At 34.8% G+C, this 16,570-nt stretch overlaps 1 protein-coding gene across 2 annotated transcripts in view; it reads right to left on the bottom strand.

Annotated features, from left to right (window-relative positions):
- The window catches only part of PTPRQ (protein tyrosine phosphatase receptor type Q), a gene marked incomplete at both ends in the record, with an annotated part of 256,731 nt that overhangs the window by 107,474 nt on the left and 132,687 nt on the right, over positions 1-16,570 (bottom strand). The window lies entirely within an intron of this gene.

Here is a 16,570-nt window from a genome sequence, read left to right on the forward strand (position 1 = left end):
ATAAAGTATAAAATAGGTCTGGGAGTATAGCTCGGAGATAGAAAACCTCTGGGTTCTATTCCCAGTACCACAAAAAAAAAAAAAAATATATATATATATATATATATATATATATATATATAACCAATTCTCAACATGTTTAATGTTTTAAATTATAGTATATTAAATATTAGTTTCATCAATTTTAATCTTTTTTATACATTTATAACTAACAGTTTTTAATTTCACAAAAATTTTGAAGATCACAAAGAATTATAATTTCCATTATTGGTTATTAAGGTAGTTTTTGTACAAAATCAGCTTATACAGCCATTTTTGTGATTCCATACTTGTAAAGCAAGGACTACCTTCACATAAATATCTAATAACCACATGAAAATACCCAACATCATTAAGCATTAGAGAAATGCAAATTAAACCTACAATAAAATATATACTATTTTAGAATAGTGACTAAAATTAAAAGACTGCTAACAACATATTCTGCTAAAAATGAGAAGTGCTTAGAAATTTCATACCTAGCTGTTGGGTACACATTTAATATAGTACAACCACTATAAAAATTATCAGCTTTTGTGAATAAACACACATATAACCTATTACCCAGAAATTCTACAATAAAAAAGATCTGTACAAAAAATATTTATAGCATTTTGTTCATAATATTCCATTTGGAACAATCCGCATGTTCACCCAGAGAAAACAGACACACAAAAAAGCAAATATTCATCTGGGCACAGTGGCAAAGGCCTATAATTCCAGAACTTAGGAGGCTGATACAGGAGAATCTCAGGTTCAAGGCCAGCCTCATCAATAATAATAACCATCATAATTATAATCATAGTGGAATACTCATATGGTAGAAAGTCACTTAATCACTGAGACCATGGAAACATGAATTTCAAGATTACTGTTCAAAGAAATGAGCTAGATATGAAAGTGTACACACAGCTTAAGAAACACTGAAGCTAATCCACGTTAATGAGAATCAAAGAGTGGTTCCTTGAGGAATAGGTACACAAGAGAAATGTCTCTGAGAGAGGGAAATGGTCTGCATGTTAATTAGATTGTGGTTACCTGGGTGCATGCATTTTTCAAAACTCAATGGAAGTTCACACTTAACTTCTATGCATTTCACTATATGTAAATTTTTCTTAAGTAGAAATTTAAAGCAATATGAAAAAAGCACTCCCATTAAAATAAAGCAATAGAGCCGGGCGTGGTGGCGCACATTTGTAATCCCTGCGCTTGGGAGGCAGAGGCAGGAGGATCGAGGCCAGCCATGCTGGCTTAAGAGACCCTGTTTCAAAAATACAGAAAATAGGTCTGGGAGTGTAGCCCAGAGGTAGAAGGGCTTCCAGGAATCCCAGTACCACCAAAAAATAAAAAATAAAATAAAATAAAATAAAGCAATAGGATTAAAAAAACTCCAGTGATTTATGTATACAGAAACTAAAATGCTAGAAATTCATATTCTGAATAATAGTTTATAAATACAAACTTTTAATTGAAAATCCAATCATAAGCTTTACTGTCTTCCTCAATATCTACACTAAAAAAAAAGAAGCATGAGTGTTTCCCTCGACAGCACATAAAATTGGAAGGAAAGAAAGCCTACAATTAGCCCAAGTATGTCAACAACTACTTTACACTGTCATTTGGTACCTGCTTAACTTATAGGCAAAGTTCAGAAAGGTACTTCTGAGAATATTATTCTATGGTGGGGCACACTTGCAATCCCCGCGCTTGGGAGGCGGAGACAGGAGGATTGCACAGGTTCGTAGCCAACCTTGCTGGCTTAAGAGACCCTTTTTCCAAATAAAATATAAAAATGGGTCTGGGAATGTAGCCTGGAGGTAGAAGAGTTTCCAGGAACCCCAGTACCACCAAAAAAAAAAAAAAAAAAAAAAATGCATCTTGAAATCCTAGTTAAAAATAATAGCCTTAAGTTTCAAGCAAAAACTATAAAATTGTTGGACCTTTAATAAGGTGCCCATGTAGGAAGCCAATACAGGATTTATTCAAGGTTATAATTAATAGTGATTAAACATTCAAATTATAATTACAATGTAGTAATGTATTAAGATGTATTACTTTTATTTGAATTTTGAAAGAACTTAATCTAATAGTGGCCGATATTTATACACATCATTTTTTGGTGGTACCTATTTTTATATATTTTTATTTGGAAACAGGGTCCCTTAAGCCAGCGAGGCTGGCTTCGAACCTGCATGATCCTCCTGTCTCCACCTCCCAAGTGTGGGGATTACAAGCGTGTACCACCACGCCTGGCTTACTTATACACATTTAAATTAATGTAATATTAAGAAATATTGCTGCCACAAAACTCGTTTATGTTTCAGACTATGTCATTAGTCAATATTCTCCATGACGTTTATTGCCTCATACAAACAAGAGGCACATTGCCGATGCTTTTAAGTAATGTGGTTCTCAGAAAAAAAGAATTTTTGCATGCAAATACATATGCCTTACTTACTTAAAAGGAGAAATTGAAAAGAACAAGAAAAAAATAAAGGAGGAGGTTGATATATAAAGGCTGTTTCAAAAAGCATCAGCTACAGCTGCATAGGACAGGAATGGAAAATAGGGTAATAAGATATGCCCCAGTTCCTAAATAAGTTAATAAAAATGCTGCCTAGAGAACAGCTGGCATTAGCTGGAGTTTGGATGAAGCCAAGAGTGGTTTCCTTGAGTCCACTTAATGAAAGGTATCAGAGCATCAGTGGGGTCAGCGCAGAGTGACTCAAATTCATTTTTTACAAAAGAAATTGAATTTGAAAGGACTTTTAAAATTGTGATTTAAAATTTGATACCTCAGACAATTTCAAAATAGCAAATGTTACACTTTTGGAACTAGTCCAGGATAAAAAAAAAAAAGTGGTATGAGTCTAGAAACTTTAAATATTCCCCAAAATGGCCTCAGTATTTTATAAATTTTTATACTAATTCATAATATATATATATATATATATATATATATCTCATAGGAAATACATTTGTATAAAAATATATTTGCTATCGCTTCCCTATAATTCCCAGCACAGTAATTTATACCTGTTAAAAACTTTAAGATAAAAAGAATATCATACAGAATATTAAAAATGTACCCTTTGATGGGTTTCTGCTATTTTGTGTGTGTGTGTGGGTCTGGGGATGGAACCCAGAGGCATATAACCTCTGAGCTACACTGCCTGCCCTATTTTTTATACTTTATTTTGAAACGGTCTCACTAAGTTGAGAAGTGCCTCACTAAGTAGCTGAGGCAGTCTGTGAACTGCAATCCCCCAGTCTCATCCTCCCAAATGCTGGGATTACAAATTTGTGCCACCCACGCCCAGCTTTGGGGTTTTAAGAATATGAAATAGATGTATTTTCCCTCCTCTTCACAGGCCACACAAGTAAAAACCATGCTCATTAAACATACAGCTAACAAAAGAAGTCTCTAAAAGTTAGAAGGGAAAAAGGCAGACCAGTGAGGGATCCCAGGATACCATTCACAGCATGTTAGTGATTCCTTGAGTTTCCTTTTGGCCCCATGTGTCCCAGAAGCCAGCAATCCAAAAATAGCAGCCAGTTGACCAAAACTTCAATACAAGCCTGCTCTCTCTTTAGACAATAAAAACATGCAAACCTATGCAAACAGAGCACAAAAGGGAAAAAGTCTAGAAAATAACAGCTTTACACAAAACAACACAGAAAAGCAGAGGCTTCACTCCCTTCCATATTGACAAAGATTCAGAGAGAAGCCTAGTCTTCTTCTTACTTCTTCCCCAGCTACCCTCAACAGAGTGATGTTAGCAAAGACAAAAGATGGAGCCAATGCTTTCAACCACTTAGCAGTCAGTCACAAGGTCTCTGCACCATAATGTCAGTGGAGAGCATGTTGGAGCCCTAAAAACCCTCCCTACTCCTGGAGAGGCTGTTCTCAGGAGAGGCTCAACATCAAGGCAGAACTCCCTTGCCTGCCCAGAAGTGTCAGAGTCCTCTCCTTAAGTGCCAATAAAGGCCAAGGGTTGCTATTAAAGGCCAAGCAGGGAACCTGGATTCCCACCTCCATCTGACAGGAAGAGAGAGGTGATATTCCTTTCTCTACCAGAGTATCAAAGGAAAACACTATGCTCTAGTGCTGTCCTCCAAAAGTCGTATGTTTAAACCTAAGCACCAATTCGGGGACACTAGAGAGTGAGAGTTATTGGGAGGTGATTACACTATGAGGATGGAGACCTCACAAATGGGATTAGTGTCCTTATGAAAGTGGCCCAGATCTGCCTTGACTCATGTCTTGTGAGGACACAGCAGGGAAAAGCCACTATGAAGAAAGACTTAGGTCCTCACCAGATACTAAATCACCTTGGTTGTCAACTTCCCAGCCTCCAGAACTGTGGTTAAAAAAAAGTTCTATTGTTTATAAGCCATCGAAGTTATGGCATTTTGTTATAGCAACTCCAAAAGACAGAGAAAGAACCTGTTATAAATTTAATCTCTTTAAAATTTACAGGACTATTTATCTATTTCATAATAATTAACTATAGTAGTTGTACTTTATAAAGTATGAGCCAATTTTATATAAAGTATAAATTCTATAAAATGTATTAGTGTGGAGTTGTCTATAGTATTTTCTGATTAGCCTTTTGGAAGTATATCATGTCTAGACTAAATTTAGTCCTAAAGAATGTAATTTGCATTTTATTCTTTTTATTTTTACCAGGCTTGCTAGAGGTTTATCAGTTTGATTTATGTTTTCAAAGAATCAATTCTCTATTTCATTGATTCTTCCTATAGTTTTTGTTTTCTTCCTATTGATTCTTCCTATAGTTTTTTTCAATTTCATTGATTTCTAAGCTTTATTTCTTTTACTTAGTTTAGGTTTATCTTTCTTTTCTTTTTATAAACTTTCAGGGGGAATTAGGTTAGTGATCTATTCTCTTCTTGAATATATTTATTTAGTATTATAAACCCTTTCTCTTTCATTGACTTCACTAAGTCTCAAATTATTTCTCTGGAGAGGTTTTCTCTTTTGACCCATATATTATTTACAAGAGGACTCTGTAATAAACCCTCGCAGGTTGGAGGCCAGCCTCAGCAACTTAGTGATGCACTCAGCAACTTTAAAAAACCCTGTTTCAAAATAAAATTAAAATAGGGCAGGGGGTGTAGCTTGGAGGTCAAATGCCCCTGGGTTCTATCTCCAGATTCCCAAACAAACAAACAAACAAAAAAGATAAATGTCTGAGGAGATAGATATTTTTTACCTGATTTCAACATTATACAATATATACATGCTTAAAAGCATTTCATGGTACCCCATTAACTTTTTAATGTATTTGCTTAATATATAATGTTATATATTATATATAATATATAATATATATATATTATATATTATATATATATATAGTAGGGTTTCAGTCTTAGGTCTACAAAGATTGGTGAAGAATCAAAACTAGAGATGGCCCATTTGATACTTGGATTCTGTCTAATAGTACTAGAAAAATACCTTGACTCCAAACCTTAAAATTCCCACATGGGACCTTTGCTCATCTCATTTATGTAAAGAGCTCTCAACATACTGAACCTCTAAAGGGGAGGTCTCTGCTGGGGCTGGAGTATGAGGGCTTGCTGGGAAGCATGGCACAGATGCTCAAGGCTGGGCCGGATTCCAGAGGTACTGCCACTGAAAACACCTACTTCATACTATTCATTAAAAAGTGAAAATTTTCCCTGCAAATCCCAACAAGTGTTATATACATTTAATGCTCCTATTACTCTACACCTCATTAAATTTCCCACAATTCTTTTAAGATATGTCAATGTTTAGCTCCTTAAGATTTTTTTTAACCTCTTGTCCAAATTCTATGTGTTCAAAATTCTTTCTTTTTTTTTTTTTTACCCAGGCGTGGTGGCACACGCTTATAATCCCAGCATTTGAGAGGCTGAGACCTGGAGGATCGCAGCCTCAGCTACTTAGTGAGGCCCTCTGCAGTGAGACTCGGTTTTAAAAATAAAGAATAAAAAAAAATAGGGCAGGGGGTGCAGCTCGGAGGTCGAATGCCCCTGGGTTCCATCCCCAGACCTGAAAAAAAAAAAAAAAATATATATATATATATATATATATATATATATATATATAATTTCTTTTTAAGGTGTTATATTCAGCTACCTTTTATTGTTTTAAATGACAAAATTATAGAAAATGGTAATCAGGCTAGTGGTTATAGGTTAAGATAATGGGAAATTATATGTGGTAAATGGGAATTAGGAAAGGGTTATCCTGATAGAATTATTCGCTATCCTGACTGTAACTATGTCTGGCTGCAGCTAGTCTTGTAAGATGTTACCACTGAGAGGAATTGGATAAAGGGGACATAGGATTTCCCTATTATTTCTTATAACTACATCTTAATGATAACTATTTATTTAAAAATCTTAAAGTTTCCACTTAACACACTCAACATATGCATAGAGAGTATCTGCTGTGCGCCTATTACTCTTGGAGAGCCTAGCATTCGCTGATTGACTCATTCATTCATAATGTATTTGTTGAATATCAGTATATTCCAGACACTTTTCTTGGCATTGAAAATAAGATTGAATAAAGAAAAATTCAATGCAGCACACATTAAAGTAAGGACAGACCCTCCGACACTGGTACATATAATACAATACAGGAAATTAGGAAAGCCAAGGGGAAAATGTAGCAGGGATAATAAGTTCAATCGCAAAGGAGTCAGGAGTCTCCTTAAATAAGTAGCAATAGGCCTCCAGAAAAAATAGTTCTGGGTTGAAAGAGAGCCTATAGGCTCTTTGAAATGATAGAGATTTTATTGTTTCTGATTCAGGAGGCTCAGCAAATAAGTAATATACAAATATTTCTTCATCTAAAGAGATTAATGCTATGCTTAGGAAAATGGCCAAAATATTATCACTATTTTAAAAACTCATATATGTTGTTTCCTATTATATAAAAGTATGCAATCCTCCATTATATCATATTTAAACTTTTGTTCTTTCACTAAGGGTAAATTCTACTTTAGTGTTTCAACCTTCCCTTAAATTATCTTCTAAAAACCATCCTGAACTCTAGTCAGGTTTGTGTTTCAGCCTGACCCCTCATACTGCACTCCATTCTCCACTATGTGTTCACTCTCGCTATATCTTGAGTTCTGTTTCCTCTTCTCTATTAAGCTCAATATTTTCATGAGTAGTGCGGATACCACAGGGTGGCAGACCAGGAGTGCTTTAGCTTACTCAGAATCTTCCTCTCATCTCTCTAACTCCCACCACCCAAGATACTTCAAATAGAAAAAATGTGCTTTGATACATACAACTTACATTTTCTCAAGAACAATGAAAGAGAAAATAAAACTTGACCATTTTGTCTATATCAGATAATCACAGCAAACATTTATGTACTTGGCTTTGAAATTCAAGGTTTGAGACAAATACCAATTCATTCTCTTCAATAATGTTAGCTGGTTCTAAGTCTTTCTTTTAAAACATTTCTTATACAAGCAGTAAGCAACAACCAACTTATATTCCTCCTTTTCAATTAATCCTTCAATGAAATGGATTTCTTCTCAATTACAATGATTCAGTCTTCAAGTCACAAAATTGACTAATGTACTATGTAAGTTTACATTTAATTGCTTTCTATGTTGTGGATATAACTGGCTATTACATTAAAAAGTAGAGTTATATGTATATACAATGCAGAGATTCCCAATTTCATCTGGCACTCAAAATTGGATCCCAAGCCTGCCTAGCAAGCAATAATTAGTACACATTAGTCAACTTTCTGTGGTACTACAAGAAGTATAAAAGGGACAAGTCTTATTTGATATTATAGTCTCTTTATTTTTTCTTTTTGGTATGTACTACTGAGGAGTGAACCCAGGAGCATTTTACATCTGAGCTATATACCCCAACCCTTTTTATTTTTTGTTTGGAAATAAGTTCTCATTAGATTGGTGAGAGTTTCACTATGTTGCTGAGGCTGTCCTTGAACCTATAAACCTGTCTCAGCCTCCCAAGTACTGGGATTATAGGTATGCACCACAACACCTAACTGATATTTACTCTTAAGAAAATTGATATATTTAGCAATAAGGTCTGTAAAAAAAGATACTTTGTAAAGCACCTGGATTTAATTAAATTAGTAATATAATGATTATTTCTGATCTTGACAGGAAACTATAATATTGTGTGTGTGTGTGTGTGTGTGTGTGTGTGTGTGTGTGTGTGTGTTTAACAATTATATACTGGTAAACACACTGTTTCATTTTACTCACTTAAGAACAAACAATCATGCATTTTTCCTGAATCCTTGATTACCCATCTCAATTCAAAAAATGGATGGGGAGAATAATGTAAGTGGGACATAAGGAAATAAAAGTGACTCTTTGAATCAGTGCACTAATTTGAAATAATAATTATTTTACAGCTCATATTCAATGCGTTAAGTAGTATAAAATGGTATACTTTCTCATAAATGACATAAATATTTTATTTAAGAAACAAGCTAGCTAATAAAGATTAGATTTATCCATAATCATTGTTTGCTTAGTAATCGCTCCACCAACTGGGGAAGTCCACAAAATAGAGATCCCAGAATGTGCACAAGAAATTCATTTCTTAAGCTGTTTTTAGGGCTATAATGGTCAAGGCTTAGTAGAAAAGGACCGAGTGATTATATACCTGTCGGCAAATGCTACAGGAAATTTAAGGAAATGAGAGTAGATAAAAAGGGAAATAAAAAACATCCCCAGTCAATCATACGTACTATCAATACATTTACAAGTTCATGGATTTCCAGTGGTTCCCTGCATATGCAGGTGTTACCTCTCATTGGATAAACAGTTAATAAAGAAAACATTGTTGAAAATAACACTCATACAAACTAAAGCCACATATCTTACTTCCCTTCAATTAAGTTTTTATCGTCCTATAAATGTAGTATATTTTCCTCTTTTGATTTTAAATTGTGAAGCTTAGAATTGGGCATGGTGGTACATGCCTACATTCTCATTACTTGAGAGTCTGAGATGAGAGGACTGTAGATTTGTGGCCAGCCTTGGAAACTTAGCAAGACCCTCAGAAAACTTAGTGAGACTCTTTTCAAAACATAAAAAAATTAAAAAGGGCTTGGAATGTAGCTCATAGGTAGAATGCCCCTAGGTTCAATCCCAAGTATCAAAAAAAAGAACTTAAATAGTTAAAATAGTACTATGGTGTTATGTGAAATTCTTACTACTAATTTCACTAACTGTGTGGTAGGGGAGTAGGGGTAGTGGATGGAATATGGAGGGAATATACATATAGCTGTGTACATCTTTTTTAACATGGAACTTTACTATGAGGTATAATTGCAATGCACAAATAAAAGATTATCAGACTTGGGAGAGATGTGAATAAACTCTCACTATAAAATTTTCTTCCACAGAGATAAGTTTTATAATCTCAGTATTATATCACCACATTTACTAAGATTTGAGAGTAAGATGGATAAGTAAATGCATTTGAGGCAATTTAAGGTTCTAAAAGTTATCTAACATTCACGTAGACTTGCTATATAATGTTTATTTTTACATTTGACACATTTGGGCATAAAATGCCTTAAAATCAACTTTTAGGAACTTTCATTTTCACTGTCCTATCGCAATATGTTTGACCGTGATAATGGAACCAGTTGAGACACCAAACTCTAATCTCCTTAAGTCCAATCAGCATGATACATGTTTAGTTACGTCCACATATAACCAACTTTACACTGAAAAATAATACCCAATAATCCCTAGGAGGAATGTTAAGGTCAAACACAAGGCAGTGGAAGAGTGAGTGAATTTGACTTGACTTTATGTAAAAAATGGCTCAGAGCTGGCTTTACACTGTGAGTAATCTTAGACCCACCATAAATTAGACAGCTATAAAACTGCTTCCATTCTGAACAATGAATCCTTACTTTTTACTAATTTCTCATCAATAAACAGTTCATGTGGATCCAGATAAAAGTGAAGTATTTATCCAATAATAACTATTATACTATTAAGAATAATTACATATCAGAGACAAAACTAAACTTTAAGTATAAAATTTTTTAAATTTTTTTGAAGTAATAATTAATACTTTTTGTTCCATATAAGTACTTTTCATTAATTAGTTTTTTGTATATTTTCCTGCGAAAGTGTTTATAATTTTTCCTTATTGATATATAGAGAAGATATATAGTAATGGAGTAAAAACCCTTATGGAAAAGAATGAATTTTAAAAGAAAGCAATTCCATCTTCCTTTTACAAACATTTAAGTGCCTATAAGGCCTAAGACTTCCTGCTAGAAACCGTGATTAAAAAAATAAATAACAGGCCGGGCATGGTGGCGCACACTTGTATTCCCCGCGCTTGGGAGGCGGAGACAGGAGGATCACGCAGGTTCGAAGCCAGCCGCGCGCGCTGGCTTAGGAGACCCTGTTTCCAAAAATGAAAATGTAAAAATAGGTCTGGGAGTGTAGCCCAGAGGTAGAAGGGCTTCCAGGAACCCCAGTACCACCAATAAATAAATAAATAAATAAATAAATAAATAAATAAATAAATAAATAAATAACAGATATTCCTTACAAGCAAAGAGTCTATATTAGAACTTAATTGTTCCCAAATTTCTACTCTATATTACATATCTTTTTCATTGAAGAAATTTGAGTTCTAACACTTAAATTTGATTCAAGAAGTATGGTCTCTGGGATGAACACTATGCAAGGAGTTAAAAGTCCAAACTCAGAAGCAATACTTTTTGTAGTAAAGGGAAACATAAGACACAGTAGAAAATGCCTAAGAACTCGTTAGTGCTTGGATTTAGTCCGCTCAGGTGGTTTTTAAATCATGAACTCAGATCCAATTCAGACTCCTAAGTAAATATTTTTCCATAAATCTGAATCTTAACTTCAAGTGGCTTTATATCAAATGCACATTGTTACTTTGACTATGTGTCTCAATTTTACTAAATAAATTTCTGCTTTGTTCTTTTGACTTAAATTTCATTTTGAGTACCAGGGAATTCAATAATATGCCCTCAAGCTTGTTTTCTCTCAATAATTATTTCAGAATTATTGCCCTGCCTTTTATATTCTAGTTCTCTGAGATTTAGCTTTATGTCTGAAGCTCAAGACCATTTTACTTGGTGCTAATCCACCCTGATGAAGACCACCTATCTGGATTTGAACATATTTCCTCCTCCCTGATTCTACATAGCAAGGATCTGCTCCTTCCACCTGGGAAAACACCTGTCACCCCTTGATGAACCTGTCTAACATGATTTGCCTGTCCTCAAAAGTTGAAGGGCACATGTCTAAAGATGGTGCCAGATGGGAGAGCCCAAGGAGGGGCCAGAAATGGCCTAATATGTCCTGGCCTCTCTTGATTGGAAGGAAAGTGTCATCACATGCGTGCGTGACCAGTGCATGCACAGTACATGATCGCAGTAAGAGTAATGGATAAAAGTCTGCATGATAAATGTGCCCTTTAAGCTGATTGGCCCAGTTACTCCCCTGTTGGAAACCTCCATTTATGGTTTAATGCTTTATAAGAGTGCTCCTTACTACAATAAACAAGTTCCTGCTTTGACTTGGCTCCCTGTCGCGTCTGATTGTCTGCCGGAGTGGAGGCTGGGGAACAGGCGGACAGTGCACTCACCTTTCTCTGGACCCCTGCCACCTCAACCTTTAGGGGTGGTGGGCACGACCTCCAACAAAAAGTGTTGGGGTTAGCTATTCTAGTAATTCCCCAAACATCAGAGTATCAGAAACATCTGTAGAGATGCTTAGATGTATAGATTTAGGGGCTTCTTCACTTAAGACTACGATTCAGTAACCCTAGAAGGAAGCCCAGGAATTTGTAGTTACAAAGCTTGGAAAGTAACTGAAAGTTTTAATAAGGACCCCACACTTAAGTTGAGCTTTGAAGAAAGAATAAAAAATGTCTGACAAAAAAAGGGAGAATAAAAAATAGAGCTAAAAGAAGCAACAAGCAATGGTGAAAGAATGTTGGGTATGTTTAAAGAAGAGAATCTAGGCTGGGAGTGGTTCATAATCCCAGTATTTGGGAGGCTGAGTGAGACGGGAAGATCACAGTTCACGGACAGCCTCAGCTACTCGGTGACACCCTACCCAACTTAGTGAGAATTTGTTTCAAAAATAAAGAATAAAAGGGCTGGGGGTGTAGCTCAGAGGTATATAATGCCCCTGGGTTCCATCCCCAGTTCCACAAAAATAATAAATAAATAAATAAGAATATAGTTGTTAGCCCATAGCTCGCTTAATATTTTCTAAGACTAAGTAAAATCTGCTGTGCCGAATGAGGTTTGGAGGCATCATCTATACAAGGTGATTCAGAGGAGGCATATAAGAATGTAAAGCTGGAGAAGAGAAAAATTGCAACTTGTAATGGATTCTAGGTATATTTTCAGAAAACAAGAATAAGCAAAACACTGTAAAGTTCTCCTACACATTATGTCTTTCATTTTCAACCCTATGCTTCAGATATCCAAGTCTTCATGTCTAGTCCTTACTTTTAAGGACTTCAACTCACAGGACATTAAGTGACCTAAAGCACATGTAAAAACCAAAATTGGTGGCACACACTTGTAATACCAGTACGTGGAGTGGGGGGCAGGGGCGGAAACAAGAGTATTGCAGGTTGGAAACCAGAAACCAGCCTTGGCAATTCGGTTGGAACCTGTTTCAAAATAAAATGAAATCAATCAACCAATCAGGCCAGGGGTACAGCTCCGAAGTAGAATACTCCTGCGTTCAATCTCTGGTACCCCACCTCACAGTATATGTTAAAACCAATTCAATTAAATGAGTTGGAAAGGTGAGATGGGTGGGCAGGATATATTACTGGAGGTATTAGGATTGCTGAGAAAACAACACGAGTCTTACATTCTTTCTCTTTTTTCCCCTCCTTTTTCTTTATTTTAATCCTCTTTGCCAATTTACTTTAGAATGATACTACTAATAGCCTAATCTTTTCATATCATTACCATTTCTCATGCAATTTCCTCTTTGTTTAGTAGAGGTGTAGAGATCATTAGTAATAAATTTTGTAGAACAAGTTGATAGTTTGCTTTTTATTTACCACTGTCACTGTTGATTCTTTACAAAGTGGTACAGTGGTACAGGTGGTTGAACTTCACTTTTTTTAAATTTTTTTTTATTTTGCAGTACTGGGATGAAACCCAGGGGCGTTCTACCTCTGAGCTACACCCTCTGCCCTAATTTTTTATTCTTTATTTTGAAACAGGATCTCACTGAGTTGCAAAGAGCCTCACTAAGTAGCTGAGGCTGTCTGGAGAACCAGGATCCTCCTCTCTCAGCCTCCCAAATGCTGGGATTTCAAGCGTGTACCACCATGCCTGGTTGAACTTCACATTTTTTTATTGGTTGTAGTCATACATCTTAATGGGATAAAAGACTTGTGTAGACATACATGGACACAGCACCCAATTAGCCCTTACCCAATTCCCACCCCATTCCCTCTCTGTCCCTCCTTCCCATGGTTGGCTTAGTGATTGACTTTGATATGTTTAAGTACATCATGTGCTTTAGAGAGTTTCCCTCTTCCCCTCTCCCATCCCCTCAGTTAGGTGGCCTTATTTGCCCTTCTACAGAATCTCCTTCTTCATCTAGAGTTCCTCCTGTTACCCATTTCTTCTTAGCTTTCGCATATTAGGGAAAGCATTTGGTTTCTTCTTTTTTGTGACTAATCTCACTTAGCATATTGTCCTCCAATTCCATCCATTTCCCTGTAAATGATGTAATTGTGAACTTCACATTTTAATTATGCATGTGTCCAAGCCAATCCACAACCTAGGGTTTATTGTACAGATTATTCACTGATGACCCCTATGTAAAGGAGGAAATAAAATCAATTTTAAAAGATTTGCAAATATAGGACCTCAGAAAGCATGAGAAGATGTGGGTAGCAAAAAACTGTAACATCCAAAAACTGAAACCACTGATACTAAAGTAGACAGTACTACCAAAGAATTCAACTCATTAATTATTAAAATGACCAAGAAACTAAAAGAAGATTTAAAGACTAAACTAAGACAGAAAAAAATTTCTGAAAAAGAACCAAAAAGAAATATAAAATAAAAGACTAAATAAATCAAATTAAAAATTTAGTTGAAAGTCTCACCAATAAATTAGATAAAAATAGAAGACAGACTGTCAAGCCTGGAATATAAGATATGTGAATATGAGCACTCAATCAGAAATAAAGAAAAACATAACAAAAGCTGACATCATAACTCTGAGACATTACGGGACCAAATCTAAGAATTATCAGAATCAAAGAAGGAACAAGCAAATGGCATTGACAACTTTTTCTCTGATATTATAGCAGAACAATTTCCAAACCTTGGTGAGAAGATAGACATCGAGATACAGGAAGCATGTAGAGCCCCAAATAGACATGATAAAAAGGAAACTCTCTACATCACATTATTATTAAAATATCAAATATACAAGACAAGCATAGAATTTTAAAAGCCTCATGAGAAAAATATCAGGTCATATGTGGAGGTAACCAATCATAATAAGATTTGATTTATTAACAGAAACTCTAAAAATACAGGAGGACTTGGTATGATATCTTTCAAGACCCAAAAGAAAATAAAAGCTAATCATGACTATTTTATCTAGCAAAGCTATCATTCAATTTTGAAGGATAAATAAAAATCCTTTCAAGCTAAGCAAAAAATAATTCATGACCACTAATTTAGCATACAGAAAAGACTTAAAGAAATTACAGAAAAAGGAAGATTAAAAACAAACACCAGACCTAGGGAAAATGTTTAATCTCATCAGAAGAGTAGTTAAATAAGAATTAAGGCTAAATTAAACATTAAAAATAAATCAAAATGGCAAAATAATAAACATTTATCTGAAATAACACTGAATATAAATAGATTCAACCCTTCAAATAAAAGACATAAACCACAATTTAGATTAAAAAACAAGACTTAATTATGTGTTGTCTGCAAGATACATCTATCAGGAAAAGACATGAGTAGGCTGGAAGACATCCAGGTATAGGAGGCATGAAAAGATAGAAAATGATATTCCACGTAAATGGAGCCTGAAAGAAAGCAAAAGTAGTTTCTCTCAAATCAGACATAGCAGATATCAAGCCAAAAATAATCAGAAGAGACCAAGAAGGTCACTTTATACTGGTAAAAGAAGCAATCCAACAAAAGATATAATAATAGCAAATATTTATGACCCATATGTCAGTATACCTAAACACATAAAATAAGCACTACTCAGCCTAAAATTTCAGATATACCTTAACACAATAATGTTAGGTGATTTCAATTGAACTATCTCACCAATAGCCTAGTTATCCAGACATAATATCAATAAAAATTTCAGGCATAAAAATACTATAAATATGTATCTTTGGACTATTTCATATAGAAACAACTAAATTTACCTCTTCTATACATTAAACATCCTCCAAACTAGACCATATTTTAGGTCACAAAGCAAGTCTTGGCAATAAAAAAAATTCAATATAATTATTTGCATCTTATGAGATCGTAATGGAATAAAATTAGATGTCAATAGTTAAAAAAATAACTCTACATAAATACATGGAGATTTAAGAACTCACTTTTTAATGATGAATGGGTTATAGGATATATAAGATAAGATATTTAGCTGGGCATGGTGGTGCACGCTTGTAATTCCAGCATTTGGGAGGCTGAGACCTGGAGGACCGCGGTTCGCGGACAGCCTCAGCTACTTAGTGAGGCCCTCTGCAACTCAGTGAGACCCGGTTTCAAAAATAAAGAATAAAAAATAGGGCAGGGGGTGTAGCTCGGAGGTCAAATGTCCCTGGGTTCCATCCCCAAATCCGAGGGGAAAAAATTAAACAAAAATAAGATAAGAAATTTAAACATTCTTACACTCAAGTGAGAATAGGGATACAATAATCCCAATATTTTATCCCATTCTATTAGTAACTGTTAACTCTGTTTACATTGTCTTTGGATATACAATATTTTTTTTATTTTTTAGGGAGTTTGTATACTCCTCTGTTGCCTGTGCCATTGAAATCATAACCAAGAAATCACTGCCAATTCCAATGTTGTGAGGTTTAATGACCCAGATTTTCTCCTAAAAGTTTATAGTCTTAAGATTTATATTTAGGTCTATTATCTATTCTGAGTTAATATTTGTATATGGGATTAGGTAAGGGTCCAATTGTATTCTTTTCCATGTAATTATTATTTTTTAACAATATTTAGTTAAAAGATTAATATTTCCACCACCAAATGTTCGTGGAAACCTTGTCAAAAATAACTTGACAATATAGGGAAGAATTTAGCTCTAGGCTTTTATTTAACTCCAATGGTTTATAGATCTGCCTTTAGAATAGTACTACACTGTTTCAATTATTGTAGCTTTATATGGTTTGAAATCAGAAAATATATATCTTCTAGCTTTGTTCTTTTTCAAGATCGTTTTGGGTATCTAGACTCCATATTCCATATTAG

Source organism: Muscardinus avellanarius (assembly GCF_963383645.1).
Source record: "Muscardinus avellanarius genome assembly, chromosome: 11".
In the NCBI taxonomy this organism is placed as follows: domain Eukaryota; kingdom Metazoa; phylum Chordata; class Mammalia; order Rodentia; family Gliridae; genus Muscardinus; species Muscardinus avellanarius.